Raw genomic sequence first — 17800 nt, forward strand, 5'->3', positions numbered from 1 at the left:
ATTTCATGACTCAAAATTAATTGAGTAAAGGTATCTTTGTACTTGAGTAAACAACAAAAGTAATTGATTACAAAATGTACACAGTCGAGTAAAGATAAAAATTAGTCGATTAATTCCTAATTTATACTCAAGTAATACTTGATTGATTTTGAAAAATATAATCGTTACAACTCATTAAATGCTGTTTGTCTTTACTTTTCAATGCATTAAATAATCTTCAGGCAATATGTGCATATTTTATGAATTTCTAACTAATTATTTGAGGATTGTGGAGACAAAAAGTGATAATTATGACACAAAACCAACATTTCAATTGTTTAAGTCAATTCAGTAGGTGCATTCAATACCAAAAGACTATAAATTGGAGCTAAAGTTGCTAAAAATTGTAACACTCATATACACAATCAATTGAGTTTAACTCTTCCTACTCTCACAATCTCTCAAGCTTTCACGTTCATTCTACTTGAGCGCTCAAAGAGAGAATGTACTAAAATTTATTATTTTGTTGTATCTCTTTGTATTTTTAAGAGAAGATCCTGATTACTTGTATTATCTTTTTTTGCTCTTGAAATTTTGATTAGCAGTCAATTTTATAAATTTTGTTATAATTATACTTCTATTTTAATCTTAAAAACTGGATTTAATTGAATATTTTGTGATTATATGCAAGTTTATATAAAAAAAAATGAAGATTAAATCAAAATCAGGGCATATTTAAAATTTTAAAAAATATATAAATAATAATAATAGTAATAAAGAAATAAATATAATATATATTCAATATATTTATGCATAATACATAAATATTATACATATTCATATAAGTCATATACCCCATGCGTGTCATGATTAGGGATGACAATTGTAACCGAAATCATGGGGAATCGAACTGCAATCGAACTAGTCAAACGATGGTTTGTAGAAAAATCGAACATTGTTTTAATGGGTATGGTTTGGTTATGATTTTCACTAAAATCAAACCAAAACCAAAACCCAAACCGAATCGAATGTGTGGGTAATCGAACCAAACTAAATCGAATATATATATAATATAATATGTATAGATAATATGTATATTATATACAATCCAGCCCACCCCAGCCTACTTGTCTTGCCTGCAAACCTTTCTCTTCTTCTTTTCTCCCCTTCTCTTCTCAAGTTCTCCTTCCTCTCTCGACCTCGCCCTCGCTTTCTCTCACCCTCCTTGCCTCTCACTCTTTGCTTTCTTTCTCTTGCTCGTCCACGCGCGCTCGCCCTCACTCTCTGCCTTTCTCTTGCTCTCGCTCGCCCTTATTGGCTCTCTCTTGCTCTCGCAAGGGCTCGACTCCTCTTTCTCTCGCCAGGGCTCGGCCCATCTTGCTCTCGCTCGCCCTCATTCTCTCTCTCACCCTCGCTGCCTCTCACTCTCTGCCTCATTTCTCTTGCTCATCCACTCGCCCTCGCCCTCGCTCTCTGCATTTCTCTTGCTCTTGTTCGCCACCACTGGGCCTCTGTTGCTCTCACTCGCCCTCGCGCTCTGCCTCTCTTTCCCTCGCCCATCAAAACAGCTTTATTTTTCATAAGACTCAGACCATGTCGCGTGGATGGGCTTTTTCTGGAAGCAAATGCTTCGAAGTTTCGCTACCCCAAAACCAGATGGATTGTCAACTCCATAGTTGTCTACGATAAAAGAAGTGGGTTAGAAACCAGAATTTCTTTTTCCCCAATAACCAGACCTGTACATCCGTTGATGGTGATCACCAACGCTCTGCTAATACGGGGGAAATCACTGTATGAACCAAGAAGAGGTGATTGATCGGTAAATTTTACAACCCACTTGTTCTTCTCGCTATTTCTGTTCCACGTTACTCTTAAGTTTGTACCATGATTGGACCATCAAATTGTTTCTAGGATGCAGTCATGATGTATGTTGTTTTGCGTTAATGAATTGAAAATTATATAGCGGACTTAAACATAGTATCGATTAATATAATTTTCAATCCAACCGAACCCAAATTAAGAATAGCCTAGTTTTTGGCAATGCCATCAGATTAGAGCACTTGATGAAATCTTTCAAGAGAAGTTTCTAATCTCATGTAGGAGATGTTGCCAATGGCTTCAGTGGTGGGTTTGCAATAAATTTGTTCTTTCCCATCAATTTGGTTATACTGAGGTGATACTTGGCCTTGGTCACTTGCTAACTTTGTATGCTTGTCAAACATTGGACACATATTTGTTTTAGGTACATTTTGTGGTAGCTAATATTTAGGGAGATTAGTTTTAGTTCGGGGTGTGGAGTTATTAGAGTTTGTCTTTGTTTATTATGGAGTTATCAAAATTTTTTATGAATGCTATTTGCAAGAGTTTGTCTTTATTTGTTGGTATGGATCAAACTAAAAAAATCATGATTAAAACCGAAACCAAACCGAACTATTGCCAACCCTAATCATGATATACCATGCTATATAAATATATATATATATATATATAGTATTCTCAATTAAGTTGGGATGCTTGCAACGTGAATTAGTGAAGCATAGAGCCCAATTTGAATATTAATTTGGAGAAGTTCCCAAGCCCAAATGCAATGATTAAATGAAAGCCCAGTCGCTCATGCAATTTAAGTCGATAATTGGATTTAAGCCCAGCAGTCCAACTCATGGAAGTCAGCGCACAACAGTCTCACAACAAGTTGGATTGTAGACCAACAGTGCAACAACGAATTAGGAGTTTGATTATATTCAAACTTTTTATATTGATGAAAATAGACACAACCCTTTTCCTAATACCTTTGTTTCGTTTGATCATTGCCGTGTATAGCATTCATACTAATATTTAACCATGTTGATATGACAATCAAATTCTCATGCATTGAGAATTTTTTTGTACATACCTTTCTTTGAGTGTTGATTTCGGATGAATTAAGTTGGGATGAGGTGGTTACCACATTCACATACTCGTCCTGAATTTTTATTTTTTTTTTAAGTAAAAGAGATATGTATAAATAGAACAAAATTGTCTGTACAAAACACAAACTAGGGCATACCCTAGAGAACAAAACACATAAGCAAAAATAGACACTCAAGATCCACACATGACAGAATCAAGATAACATAAAATGAACACAAATGAGGCACATGGAAAAAAAGATAGGTACAACTCCAATAGAGATCACAGTCATGGTCAAAGAGAAGACCTGGAGCAAACAACAGACTTGAGAGCAGCCACAGAAGAGCTACCAACCTGACAATGCATATAAAGAGAAACCATAGGGACTAGGAGGATGTGCACATATCAACTGATCCCGGGACCAACACATGACCACACACTCAAGGCTATATCTATCAATATATGAACCTAAGCTAGGAGTGCTGGTTAGCAGGGAGCCGCCGGAAATGTCGAAGCGCACAGCTCTGTAGAGTATGTGGAAAAGGGATGGTGACCAACCATGCCCACACTGCACATTGAATCTGATAGGCGAGCTGGTTCAAAGACTACTCGGAATCTCGCCAACACCGGTTGTTGCGCTCACCCCACAAAAAATAGACATTCGTCTGCAAAACTAAACGATTAGCAACATGCCAAGGATTTTTACATTTCCACCAAGCTACTGCCCATAGGACCCTCGTCTCCTATCGATGCCAGGGCCAAGCAAACTTCATTGAGCGTCAAGAAAAGGACACCACCTGCCTAGAATAAGAACAATCAAAGAATAGATGGCTGTGACTCTCAGATTCTGCCCTGCAAAGAAAACACTTATTGGGAAATGGAAGAAATAGATTAACACGATCAAGAGTATATAACCGTTCCCTAACTGCTAACCATAGAGTAAATGAACATGCGGTGACTCCATACCCAAACCACACAAGCCGATACCAAGGGACCCGGTCCCGTTGCTTTAACAAACCTTGTAAGACAGACTTAACAAAGAATGCACCATTTTGAGCCGGAGTCTAAACGAGCACATCGTGGCAACCCACCCTAAGAGGGATTGGCATTTGGTGCTGGATAAGCTCCAAGGATGGAGATGTCTAGTCCGAAGGCCACTCCCACCTACCATCAACAATGATTTTAGAGACACGAGCTGTAATGGAGATATCAAGCCGCAGGGAGAGCTGACAGGAGAAACGATCGATAAGGATCCCAAGGGGGTGCCACTTATCATACCATAGAAAAAAAAACTGTCGTCCCCCACCTTCCATCCAAACTTATCTCTGACCACTCGCTGGATAGATAAAAGTCTTCGCCAGTACCAAGGACACGACTGCGACCTGAATATTTTGGTCATCATTTAGCAAATTTATGTAGTAATGTTCATTATTATCCTTGTTCATGGCAAACAAAAGACAATTGATCAACCTACGTTAAAAATCACAAAAAACTACATAAATGTGTTTTTTTTTTTTTTTCGAGTTGATTGGGAATTCATTTAATTTAGTCGTGAGATTATTTTTGAACACTTAATACACAATAAAATCAAATACATGAATACACAAAATTAATAATCAAATACATAAATTAATAATTAAATACGCAAAATAATTAGATACACACATACACATAATTGATAATCAAATACATAAAATAATCAGATACATATATATACATAATCAATAATTAAATACACAAAATAATTAGATACACACAAACACATAATCAATAATCAAATACACACATACACATAATCAATAATTAAATATACAAGAGTTTTAATTATTTTCTTATAATTAGATACACACAAACACATAATCAATAATCAAATACACACATACACGTAATCAATAATTAAATATACAAGAGTTTTAATTATTTTCTTATCAAAAATTTTGATTTGATTAATATAATTTTATTTATAATAAAGATAATATATTTCTTCATCTAAAATTGATTTGAAAAAAGGGATGTTTCTTAAAATTAAGCATTTTTATTCGGTCACTGGTCATTTTTATCTTCTTATGTTTGAAAATACAAGGATTTTGATAAATTTATATAAATTAATTTGCTTAAATCTATTTTTAGTTTCTAAATAATATAAAATTTTTATACGTAAATTACTTACATTGGGATTTTCTATAAAAAAATTGTCTCAAAATTAGAATTTGAAAATATCTTTATATATAAAAACATATTAATATAAAAAAAATATTTTTGCAATAAAGTGAAGTCTTGCTTTTCTTTTTAAAAATTTATTTGTCTCTTTACATAGACAAGGAGCAGTCGGACATTGACACTTTGATGTTGACAGGAGACTTGAGGAGTGGAGTGGGTCCAATCAATATTCATTCTCGATCTCTTTCCCCTTCCGAAAGCTCCAAAGAGGACCCAAACAAAAGAAAATGGTGAGGGTTTGAGATGATAAAAAGATATGTGAACTTGGGCACCAAGCACTTATATTTTTTACAATGCGAGGTATATAATGTTTTAAATGCCCTAATTCAATAAAGTGTAAATATAAAAATAAAGAGTTATTAGAAATATTTAAAATAAAAAGTACAGTTTAAATTGAAAACAGTTAACTTTTTTATAAAAAAATATAAAATAATTAATAAGAGTTATTAAATATCAAAAGTAAAACTAGGGGACTAGGTTTTTTAGATGTGCTTGAAAAAATGAAAATGAAAATGTTAAATATATTAAATAAATCACAAGGTTTACACGAAAATAATTCAATATGCAAGCCAGAGGGAATGGACATTTTTATTAATTAGTTTTATTTTAATAAAAATAATTCATTTTAATTTAAAAAAATATGTTTATACTATAAAAGTATATAAATATAAAAAAATATTTTTGTAATAAAGTGAAAGTCTTGCTTTTTTTTAAATTTCTTTATATCCTTACATAGACTAGGAGCAGTTGGACATTGACACTTTAATATTGACAGGAGATTTGAGGAGTGGAGTGGTCCAATCAATATTCATTCTTTGGGTGTAAAAGTGAAATTTTTCTCCTCAAGGGCCTCCACACATTGTTTTATATACATGGTAGGGGTTAATCATGATACACGATTATCCTTAAAATAGGAGGCACAGTTCATAGTATTCATAAAGAGTCACCCCCATAAGAAGATGAAACTCCCGTACTATGACTACCATGACTCGAACTTACATCATTGAGTATAATTTTTTATCTTGTAAACCATCTGTGCTATGCCTATATGAACAATATTCATTTTTGTGATAAATATACGTGAGGGTTTCAAAAGAGGACCCAAACAAAAAAAAAATGGTGAGAGTTAGAGATGATAAGCATACGTGAACTTGGGCACCAAGCAATGGATAGGGATTGCCATATATAGTGCAAACACCCATCACCACCTTGTCCTTTTTCATCCTTTTGAGAGAGAGAGAGAGTAAAACTTATTGAAGAAAAAATGGACTGCAATTGGATGGTACATCTCAAAAAATGTGCGCACCATGTCACTCCGACAAGTGAATACTGAATAAACCTTGTTTTGAGGGCATAAGTAATGTTTAAGGTAAATAATATATTAAAATTAATATAAGTAGATTATGGATTCGATACATGATTTGTATAAGAATTAAATATCTACTTATAATTTATCTCTTTTATCGAAATCGATGATATGAGCGATGAAGAATCGTATAAAAATAGTAATTCCGAAAATAAACCTTAATCAAAGAAGAAATGAATAACAATTGGATGGTGTAATACCCGGTATTACATGGAATTGAAAATAAATAATTTTTGGATTATTTTATCAGGACCTCGGGTGGTCTGGAAAGCCCAAGGGTCAATCTCGAGAAATTAATTAATAAACTTTGCCGAATTGGCGGTTGGGAGTGCCTCGGGACTTGGATGTCCAGGAAAGAGGGCAAGAGATTGACGAGTGTCTCAAGATGAGATTAATGACGCTGGAAGCAGTCCGATCGGGAATAATTTTCGGAATAATTTCGGTAGAAGCCCAAGTGGGTGCCAATACCGAATAATCGGAGGGGACCTCCTGGGAGCTGAGGGGACCCTAGGGGTGGTTCGATTTTCTGAATAAGGCAATCCTTAAGCGTTTTCGAATCGAATAGAGGTCCCATATAGGCGCAGGGACGAAATCGGCCTTATCGAGTAAAAAAGTCGAATATTAATTCTTGAAAAATCAACATTTTGTGTGATTTAGCAAAAGTTAATTAAGGTTGGAGGGCAGGTGCAATTAGTAAATTCCTTAAGTGGGATTATCGAAATTGGGCAGTGAAATAATAGTGTAATTGGGGAATTAAAATGTAAATTATTATATATATATATACGGTATACGCGAAAGTGGGGAGGAAGCTTCCTCCCCTCTGATATTTTGAAATGGCCGAGAGCCTTCACTAGAGAGAGAGCATTGCCGAGTGTTTGCGAGGGAGTGTGAGATCGAGGGAGAAGAGGCCGGATGAGGTCTAGCCGAGGACTCGATCAGCACCCAAGAATGCAGCGGCCATGGCTGGCCAACCATGGAGGCCGAGCAAGAGCAGCCAGCAAGCGGCAGTGGCTCGGGGATAAGCTGAAGCGACCGATGGGTCGCGCGAGCAGCAGCTGTAGCGGCGTCGGCTATGGCAGCAGAGGCGGATGCGGCTAGCGGCTAGCGGCGATGGCTGTAGTGGCCGACAGCCATGGATGTAGCCGAGCAGCAGCAACGACCAAGCAAGGGCACTTGGTGGTTCCAGAGCCGTGGGAGTAGCTGGAGGTGTCGTCGGTTTTCATCAAGGCTTGGAGGAGTTGGAAGGATCGATGGTGTTCGCGGCAACCAGAGATGGACTGCCATGGCAGTAGCGGCGCGCATAGATGACCATTTATGGCTGCTTGCGGTAGAGGCAGCCGATGCAGAGGTGGCGCGTCATCTAGTGGCCGCCATTGGAGGCGGTGATGGAGGGAAGCAGCGGCGGCAGCCGGCCAGTAGCCAGCGCGCGGGTGCGCTGTGCGCAAGTGAGAGGTTGGGGACGATGAACAGTGCGCGCGCAGGGGAGGCGCGGGAGAAGAAGAGGAAAAAAAACAGAAAAGGAAAAAAAAATAAAAATAAAAGAAAAGGAAATAATGGGAAAAATAAGGGAAAATAGCCAAAATTCCAGAAAAAATAGGGGAAGAGTCTGGAAATTATTTTGGGGCACAAGGAACGTGTCGAAAGCTTGAAAATGGAGATTTTGGGCTTGAGATGGCAGCAATGAGGCAATGCCGGTATGAGTGATTGACCGATTTTCTCTTCCAAATTATCTGAGGTGAGTTAATTACTTCTTTCAAAATATTTCCTTTATGTGAGATATTAAATTGTGGAGTGTTGTTGGATTTAACCCCGGGTCGGGGTGGCTGGAAATTATTAAACGGCTGATGTATGCCGTGGTTGGTTGTTTGGAAATAGTGTTGATGGTGATTTTGCAATGTGTGGCAAATCGAGGGCATTGGGTTAATGTCGAATGTTAATAGAGTTGGGTTTTTATGTGTTTGCCTCTAGATTCGACCGGGAATGCGGTAATCCTAGAAGAGCTCGGAGTTCGGGCTAGCGTTCTCGCCGAGGCAGAGATGAGGCTTCGAGCCAGGTAAGGGATGGCCCCATGTGGAGGTGGCCTTGCAAGTTGGTAAATGTGTCTGATAATGTTTTTATGTTGCATTAGCTTGTTGCCTGAGATGTGTTGTAGTGTACTCTCCGTTATTTTCATTCATGTATTTATGTGATTGATTGTAAGCGCTATTGAGCACTAGATGTGTTTAATTATTGTAATCATTATTCTCTGATAAATGATTGTGAGATTATTCATTGAATATGGCTTAGTTGGAGAAGCCGAGTTTCTAAACTAGTAAAGTTCAGCGAGGTACGTTCTCATAAACCCCCAATACTCAGCGAAGTGTTTGTATGCTAGCTTTGTGCCTGGGTCACCTCTGGCTTGCTATGGGGCGAGCTGAAGAGAGGTGAAGCTCGCTCGGGTTTCGGGTCTCAGTCCGCTGTGTCTTCTTGATTGAGTTAGGACCGATTCCTAAGTAGAGCGAAGGGAAGGACGAAACCTAGTTCCCACTTAGGGCGTTTCTCTTGAAACATAGTCCAACCCTTCAGTTGTGATTTGATAGGTAAGTAATCTGGTCGATTATTTACCAGTGACACCCGTAAGTGGGAGCGGGCCATTACAGATGGTACACTTTGAATCATGTGCCTAATGAAGGAAGAAGCCAAAAGTGCTACCAGGCAAGTCAAGTCAAGTCAACAAGGAGTCCAACATCATTGACACCTAAACCTTGGTTGGATGGTTATAAGAAATATAAATTTGGTACCATGATGAGGAATAGGCTACACATGTGGGGGCATAAAAACTGATAAGATGTATAGCTTAATAAGAGTTGAAACAAAATGTGTAGGAAATATTAGATCCTATTATCTTTATTGTTTTTAATTTTTTAAAATAATAAAAATATATTTTTTTTATATTTTTAAAACTAAGAAAAGAATTTATAAAGAAAATTTAAAATAATAAAAAATTATTTTAGTTATTTTTATAATAAATACACTCAAAATTTTTAAAATATAAAAAATACTACAGATAAAAAGAATGCGTTTTTAACAATCTCAAAATAGATATTCAAAACATAAAACTAAAAATAAATTTTAAAAAAAATATTGTAACAAGGAAAGCGTTAATAGACATTCACTATTAACAAAGAAAAAAATATTTTTATATATAATTTTTCTTTAATTTTTAATAAAAATATTGTTCACACATAAAAAATAACTTTATTATAACTGTCAAAACTTATCTTACCATTTCTTTTTATGATTAAGATAAAACTTGCTTCATTCATTATTTTATGGTTTTTGAACCAAAATAATGTTTTTACCAGGTTCTAATAAAAATACTATTAAAACAATAAGGAAATACTATTTTTATAATTATATATTATTGTATTTATTTTCTTTAAGAGTAAATTTCAATGATAGTTTTACCTCATTAGTGTTTCCCACTGCATATGGTGTGTGTTAATGAAGGTTGGATGAGTACTTTGAGTTTATTTTGTCACTTTTTGTTTAAAATCTCATTTGACAGTTTGTCAACAAAATTTATGGATTCAACAAAGTTTTTGTTGTTTTTCATTTAAATTCTTGTCATCATAGTTTTTCATCAAGTTTTTATCAAATTTGGTATTTTTTTGAATATTTTTAGGTATTTTTTATGAAATAAGTCTTTTTTTCTTAATATTCTTAGGTCTTTTTTTATGAAAGTTGTATATCTTTTTATGAAATTTAGATTTTTTTTGAATATTTTTGGATTTTTTAATTTTTTGACCATTTTATTAAATTTAGGTCTCTCTGAGTTGACTTTTATCCAAGGGATGGGGAATATTTGTACTGGGAATACAGGTATACTTTTTTTTGTTTGGAATACCGTATTGGAGACTGCCACAAAGACTAGCAAGAATGCTGGTGCAAGGGAGAATGAACAATCTCAAGAACGGTCTAAAAAAGGAACTCACTTGATCAGAGGAGGGGCTATACGTTTGTTTATATGCACATGATCACATTGCATACATTCATGACAAGTTTCCCAATAAAAAAATATAAGTTAAATTAAGTAGCAAGGAACTATTGATATTGCTTGCCTAGTGGATGTTGTCTCGAACCACTAAGGATTGTAAATCTAAATATGAATTTACGTATATGCAACTACCATATGCATTTATATTATTAAGTTGAAATATGTCTTTTCGATCCTTTTCCAACCCTTTCATAAGGACAGGGCACATTTTTTAGTGACTAGTTCTAGACAGAAAACCATCAAAGGTAGTGTGGTTTGAGGGTCAGGTGTATTGAATTCAATGTTGATCCTAACTTAGAAAGTTAAAACCGCTACACTAACATAACTGTTGCCTTGTTTTGTAGATAGAGAGGTTTCAATAATCGTCAAGATGATGATCGTCGAGGCAATTGTCTAGAAGCTTGATGTTCGAAGCCTATCATCCATCTCAAACTCTCTCCATATTGCTGATTTGGGATGTTCAGTTGGACCCAACACATTCCTTTCCATGGAAAGCATAATAGAAGCTATTGAAAACAAGTACGAAAGCAGAACGCCTCAAGCATAGATATAGATAATGTGAATTCCAAGTATTCTTCAATGACCTTGTCGCCAATGACTTCAACACCTTCTTCAGTTCCCTCCCTCCAAGAAAACCCTACTTTGCTGCTGGCGTGCCTGGTTCACTCCATGGCTAGCTCTTCCCTGATTCTTTCCTCCGTATTATTGTTTACTCGTCCTTTGCACTTCAGTGGCTATCCTAGGTGCCCGAGAAGGTCCTTGACAAGGACTCTCCTGCATGGAATAAGGGGAGAATTTTTTACACTAGGGCTTCAAAGGAAGTAGCTAATGCTTACGCAGCACGGTTTGTTAAGGACATGGACAACTTCTTAAAGTTTAGAGCTATCAAGGTGGCGAGTGGAGGGATGATGTTTCTCATGGTTCCGGGGGTGGTTGATGATTGCCATCCTTCTCAGTCAGGTGGTGGTTGGCTCTATGATGCTTTGGGATCCAACCTCATGGATTTGGCAAATGAAGTGAGCCAGTAACAAACAGTTCATATATATATATATATATCATGGCTTGAATTCTTTGATCACATTTAAATTATGAACCCCATTTCATGTTTAAAATGCCTTGATTCCTAAAATAATAGGACAAGTTTGGAGCTTTTAATTCTCAAAGTGCCTAAGCCATCTAATGTCATCACGGTAGAAAAATGGAAGAATAAATGTGCAGGGAAAAAAAGGTTCAAGGAACGCAGAATAAGTTTGTTGTAAAAGATGATTTATTTCATTGAAACTAACTAATTAAATTCAAGTAAAAGGACCACAACTACAGATATTTTCTCCATAAAAATCTCAACAACTAATAATTTTATTTAGCTATTTATATTGTTAGATTTGAGGAACTAACTACCATTGACCATTGACTGAGTAAAAACTAAATTTAAAAATATAAATTAAATCAGTTTTTTCATAAAATCTGCTAAGTAAAGTCTCAATGATTCAACACTCCTCCTCGAGACTTTTCTCTGAAACTATTAGCTTGCATCTTAATTCCTTGAACCTACTCTTGGGGAGTGGCTTTGTAAGGATATTTGCAATTTGTAGCTCTGACTTGCAATGCACCAACTTAACCTCTTGATTCTTTTCTGCTTCTCTAATGGAATGACATTTGACTTTAATATGCATTGTTCGACCATGTTGGACAGGGTTATTTGCAATAACAATGGCAGATTTGTTATCACACATGATGACAGTAGGCTTAACTTGATATTTTCTCCAAAATCAATCATTAATTTTCAAAGTCAAATTGCTTGATCTGCTGTAGCAGCAGTAGACACATACTCAACCTTTGTAGTTGACTAAGCTACCACATCATGCTTTTTAGAGTTCCATGAGAAAGGACCTAATCCAAATGAAAAAATATACCCTAGAGTACTTTTAGAATCCTCCATAGTTCCAGCTCAATCACTGTCAACATATCCCTGTAACATTCATTCAGCTTTCTTCTCATACCACACACCAAAATCAATAGTACCCTTAATGTATCTCAACACTCTTCTAGCAGCATTAAGGTGAGCCTAACTTGGTGAGTGCATAAACCTTGACAAAAGACTAGCTGAAAACATAAGATCAAGTTGTGTAGCAACCAAATAGGGAAGGCTTCTGATCATACTCCTGTAAACAATAGAATTCACCTTGTCTTCTCCATCATCCACTTCAAGAAAAAATAGTTTTAGTGACAGAAAAATCCGTCACTAAAACTAGAAATTCCGTCACTAAATTTTTTAGTGACGGGTAAGGAATTCATCACTAAAGTGGGCGTCACTAAATTTTAGTGACGGATTTTTGGATTCCGTCACAGATCAGTGACAGGATATCTTCCATTACTGAATTTTGTGAAGATATCCCGTCACAGATCAGTGACAAGGTTGCAGAGCCGTCACAGATCTGTGACGGCTCTGCAACCTTGTCACTGATCTGTGACGGGAATTCCCCACAGATCCTTTTAAAAAATTAAAAAAAAATTAAATTAATTTTTAAATAAAAATTTAATAAATAACAAGAAACCTTTTTAAAAATTTAAATTATATATATAATAAATAAAATTTTAAAATTAATTATAGAAATAATTAAAAATTTACATTAAAAAGAAAATATTAAAAATTTGAAATTGAAAACTTTTACTGTTTTAAATAAAAAATAATATTTATTAATATAATTAGATAACAAAATAAGATACATGTACACTATGACTACTAAATAACAATCAATAAATTTTACATTTTAATTTCTAAATGTAACAAATTATATAGACAATTAAACTAAAACTAAACTACACAAAATAACTAAAATTAAACTAACACAAAATAACTAACTTTAAACAATTAAACTAAACAAAACTAACAACACTGAATAACACAAAATAACTAAAATTAAACTAACAAAAAATAACTAACTTTAAACAATTAAATTAAACTAAACTAACAATACAGAATAATTAAAATTAAACTAACATAAAATAACTATTAACTGAATAATAAAACTAACCTTAAATTAAATTACCTCCAAAAGATTGAAAAAACGATAGTAATGGCACAGAGGCGGAACCGTCGGGAGGCAGCAGCAGACAAAGAAAATAACGCGAAGAGAGATGGGGGAGAAGAGAGAAATCGCAAAGGGAGATGGGGAAGAAGAAAACAGTCCGGAGGAAGATGTGGGAGGAGAGAAATCACAGAGGGAGATGGGGGAGAAGAGAGAAATTGCAGAGGAAGATCGGGAAGAAGAAAACAGCGCGGAAAAAAGTGAGGGAGGGTAGGATTTTAAAGTTGTTGTTTAGTGACGAGGTTGACAGCCCATCACTAAATCTGTGACGGGGGCTGACATCCCCGTCACTAAATAACGAGTTTAGTGATGGGGCTGTCAGCCCTCGTCACTAAATTTGTGACGGGGCTGACAGCTCGTCACTAAATTTGTGACGGGGCTGACAGCCCGTCACTAAATCTGTGATAGGGGCTAACAGCCCCATCACTAAACAACAAGTTTAGTGACGGGTAGTGACGGGGTTGTTAGCCCCTTCACTAAATTTGTAACGAGGTTGACAACCCGTCACTAAATTTGTGACGGGGGCTGAATTTAGTGACGGGGGCTAACTGCCCCGTCACTAAATCTTAAATTTTATATAAAACTAACCTTAAATTTTTTAGGGACGGTTGTCTGTCACTAAATCCGTCACTAAATTTAAATTTTCTTGTAGTGATCTAATGTTAGTTTTTCATTTTGGACAAGTGGTATTGCAATTGATTTTCCTTTCTCCAAATTAAACTTCTTGAGAACATCCTAGGTATATTTTCTTTGAGTAAGAAAAATGCCTTTCTTCATCTAATAAAGCTCCATTCCTATGAAGTAATTCATCAACCCCAAATCTGACATTTCAAACTCTTGTTGCATCTGTTCTTTAAATTTCTTTAAAAGCTGAGAATTACTTTCTGTTACCAACATATCATCCACATACAAGGACAAAATCAACTTTTCACCATCTTCAAGACCTTTAACATATAATGTAGCTTCATTTTCTCTCCTCATGAATCCTTGATGGATCAAATGAGAGTCAATTCTAGCATATCAGGCCCTAGGTGGTTGTTTCAGCCCATATAGTGCTTTTCTCAATCTATAAACTTTGTCTTCTTGACCTGAAATTACAAAACCTTGAGGTTGGTGCACATATATCTCCTCCTCAAGAATGCCATTTAGAAAGGCAGACTTGACATCTAAATGAAACACACTCCATCAATGTTTAGCAGCGAAAGCTAGCATCATTCTAATAGTATCATGTCTTGCCACAAGTGCAAATGTATCACTATAGTCTATTCCATCCATTTGTTCATAACCCTTGACAACCAATCTAGTTGTGTGCTTGAAAATGGAGCCATCAGGGTTTACTTTGGTTCTATAAACCCATTTGACACCTATAACATTCTTTCCTTTTGGCTTGGCAGTGAATTCCCAAGTTTGGTTCTTCTCAATCATTTCAATTTCCTCCTTCATATCTTTCTGCCATTCTTCATATTTGGAAGCTTCAATGAAATCTGCTAGTTCTGAGATAGCCATGTTGCACCTTGCATAAATCTCAGACAGAGATTTAGTTTTCAGGTTTGGAGACTCTAGGTCTGAATCATCATCTCCATCTTCACTTTGAGCAAAGGTCTTTTGATTTTCATTTGCTTCTCTTGAGCTTGAATCTTGATTTGAAATTGTGGATTGCTTTTCAGCTAAATTTTTCTCCCAATTCCAAAAAGCAGTCTCATCTATTCCAAGATTTCTGCTAACTATCCCTTGGAATTAGTTGCACAACCCAATAAGATACCCAATTCTGCCTTCTCATCCAATTTTCTTCTTTTCACTACTGGTACATGAAAATAACACACTGAACCAAAGACTTTCAAGAGCTTAACTGATGGTTTTAACCCAAACCATGCTTCATACAGTGTCATACCCTTCATAGATCTTGTAGTGAGTTTGTTTAAAAGATAAACAGTTGTATTTACAGCTTCAGCCCAGAAATACTTAGGCAAGCACTTCTCAATAATCATGCATCTGGCCACCTCCATCACCGTCATGTTTTTCCTTTCTGATACCCCATTATGTTGTGGAGTGTAAGCTACTATCAACTGATGTTTAATACCTGCAGCTTCACAAAAATTCACAAAGCTTTTCTATGCATCTTGCCCTTTTGACAACATCCACAAACATCATCACTCACATAAATAACAGACATATCCATCGCCGTATCATTATCTTCCATACACTTCAAGGATTTCTGATTATAGTGCACAAACCTTCTATGCTACAACCAAGTTTCATCAGATTTGGCATTATAAACATGTTGTTTAGCCACACCAAAATCCAAAGAAAAACTATCATCTACCATTTGCAATTTCACACCCGTAGGGATCATGAATAGTGCACATACTATCTTTGAAATTCAAAGAATAACCATTCTTTAACATTTTAGCCACACTTAACAAGTTTTAATTTAGGCAAGGAACATAAAGAATGCTAGAAATGAGCTCAGTACTTTCTCTAGTATGAATATTAATAGTACCCTTGCCTTCAGATTGTACAAGATCTCCATTTCCCAACTTTACTTTGACTTTGTAGGACATGTCAAGTGAAGTGAACATGCTTACATCACCTGTCATGTGGCTTGTACAACCACTATCAACAAGCCAAACATTGGCTTCAAGTGGTTGAGAAGGTTTCTGATCATAAATAACCGTTCCTTAGGTTATAATTGATCTTAGGTGTGGTTTGCCTGCTCCACAGCCCGTTGTTTTGCTTGCCCTACCTTGAATCTACGAACTTTTTGGTATATCTATATCTTTTGCAATTTCTACATTTGTACTGAGGTTTTCCTTGATACCAACAATCTTTCTCCAAACGATTTGTTCTTCTACAAGTTCCACAAGGTGGAAACTTTCCTTTTTTATGATACTTTTTCGAGCTTTTTGGAGCTATCTTTGCCTCATTTTTCACCAACAAATTTCTTCCAATCTTTCCCTTTATTTTTCTTGCCTTCGTGCTTCATGATAAGTGCTCATCCAGTGTTCTCTTCTGACCTCATAGAGGTCATTTGGTCCTATTCCTGTAGCTTACTGATAAGTTCTGCAATTGACAAATTTTTCAAATCACAAGACTCTTCAATTGCTGAAATCTTAGATTCAAATTTGTCTGGTAAGCTGATCAACATTTTATCCACCACCTTTGAGTCTTCAAATGTCTTACCATAAAGCTGAATTTGATTCACAAGTTGCATGAGTTTTGAAGAATACTCATTTACTGTCTCCTTGTCCTTCATTCTCAGTATTTCAAACTCTCTTTTAAGAGTTAACATCTTGACTGACTTTACCTTGTCACTACCTTTAAACTCTTCCTTTAATTTATCCCATGCTTGCTTTGGTAAATCACAAGTCATTATTCTTTTGAAAATTGCATATGACACTGTTGAGTGTATATAGGTAAGTGCTTTAGGTTTTCTAGCCATATCTTCTTCGTGTTTCCTTATTTGTGCCAATGTTGGATTTTGCGAAAGCGAAGCAGGATCAACATCATTCTTGATGACCTCCCACAAACTCATGGCTTTTAAGTAAGACTTCATCTTAATAGCCCATAATTGATAGTTTTCTCCTATAAGGAGAGGAGGAGCAAGAATAGAAAAATTACTTGATGAAATTCTAAAAAATTTGGGTACTCACAAAACTCACAAGTATTTAAATTCATACTCAATAGAAAATGACACTCGCAGTCCCTTAAAAAGAAGGCTCTGATTCCATTTGTAGAAAAATGGAAGAATAAATGTGTAGTGAAAAAAAGGTTCAAGAAACAAAGAATAAGTTTGTTGTAGAAGATGATTTATTTCATTGAAACTGGTTGATTAAATACAAGTAAAAGGATTACAATTACATATATTTTCTCCACATAAATCTCAACAACTAATAATTTTATTTAGCTATTTATATTGCTGGATTTGAGGAACTAACTACCATTAACTAAGTAAAAAATAAATTCAAAAAAATAAACTAAATCATCTTTTCCATAAAATTGCTAAGTCAAGTCTCAATGATTCAACAAGCGCAAGAGATATTTGTTTTAGTTTTCATTTTTCTTAATCTTTTTTTTCTTCCTCTTTTGAAGAATTAAATGAAGTTAATTTCTATTGGAGCACAAAATGCACCTGATTATGGACTAACCACAGAGGAGACCAATCATTTGTGCAGGGATTGATCAATGAAGCTTAGATGGACTCTTTCTACTTGCCTGTTTACT

General features: G+C 35.5%; 1 protein-coding gene across 1 annotated transcript in view; it reads right to left on the reverse strand.

Moving 5' to 3' along the window:
- Positions 1-17800, reverse strand: part of LOC127810464 (probable RNA-dependent RNA polymerase 1) — a 49708-nt gene that overhangs the window by 18193 nt on the left and 13715 nt on the right. The window lies entirely within an intron of this gene.

The sequence above is a fragment of the Diospyros lotus genome, chromosome 9 (genome assembly GCF_014633365.1).
Source record: "Diospyros lotus cultivar Yz01 chromosome 9, ASM1463336v1, whole genome shotgun sequence".
NCBI lineage: Eukaryota > Viridiplantae > Streptophyta > Magnoliopsida > Ericales > Ebenaceae > Diospyros > Diospyros lotus.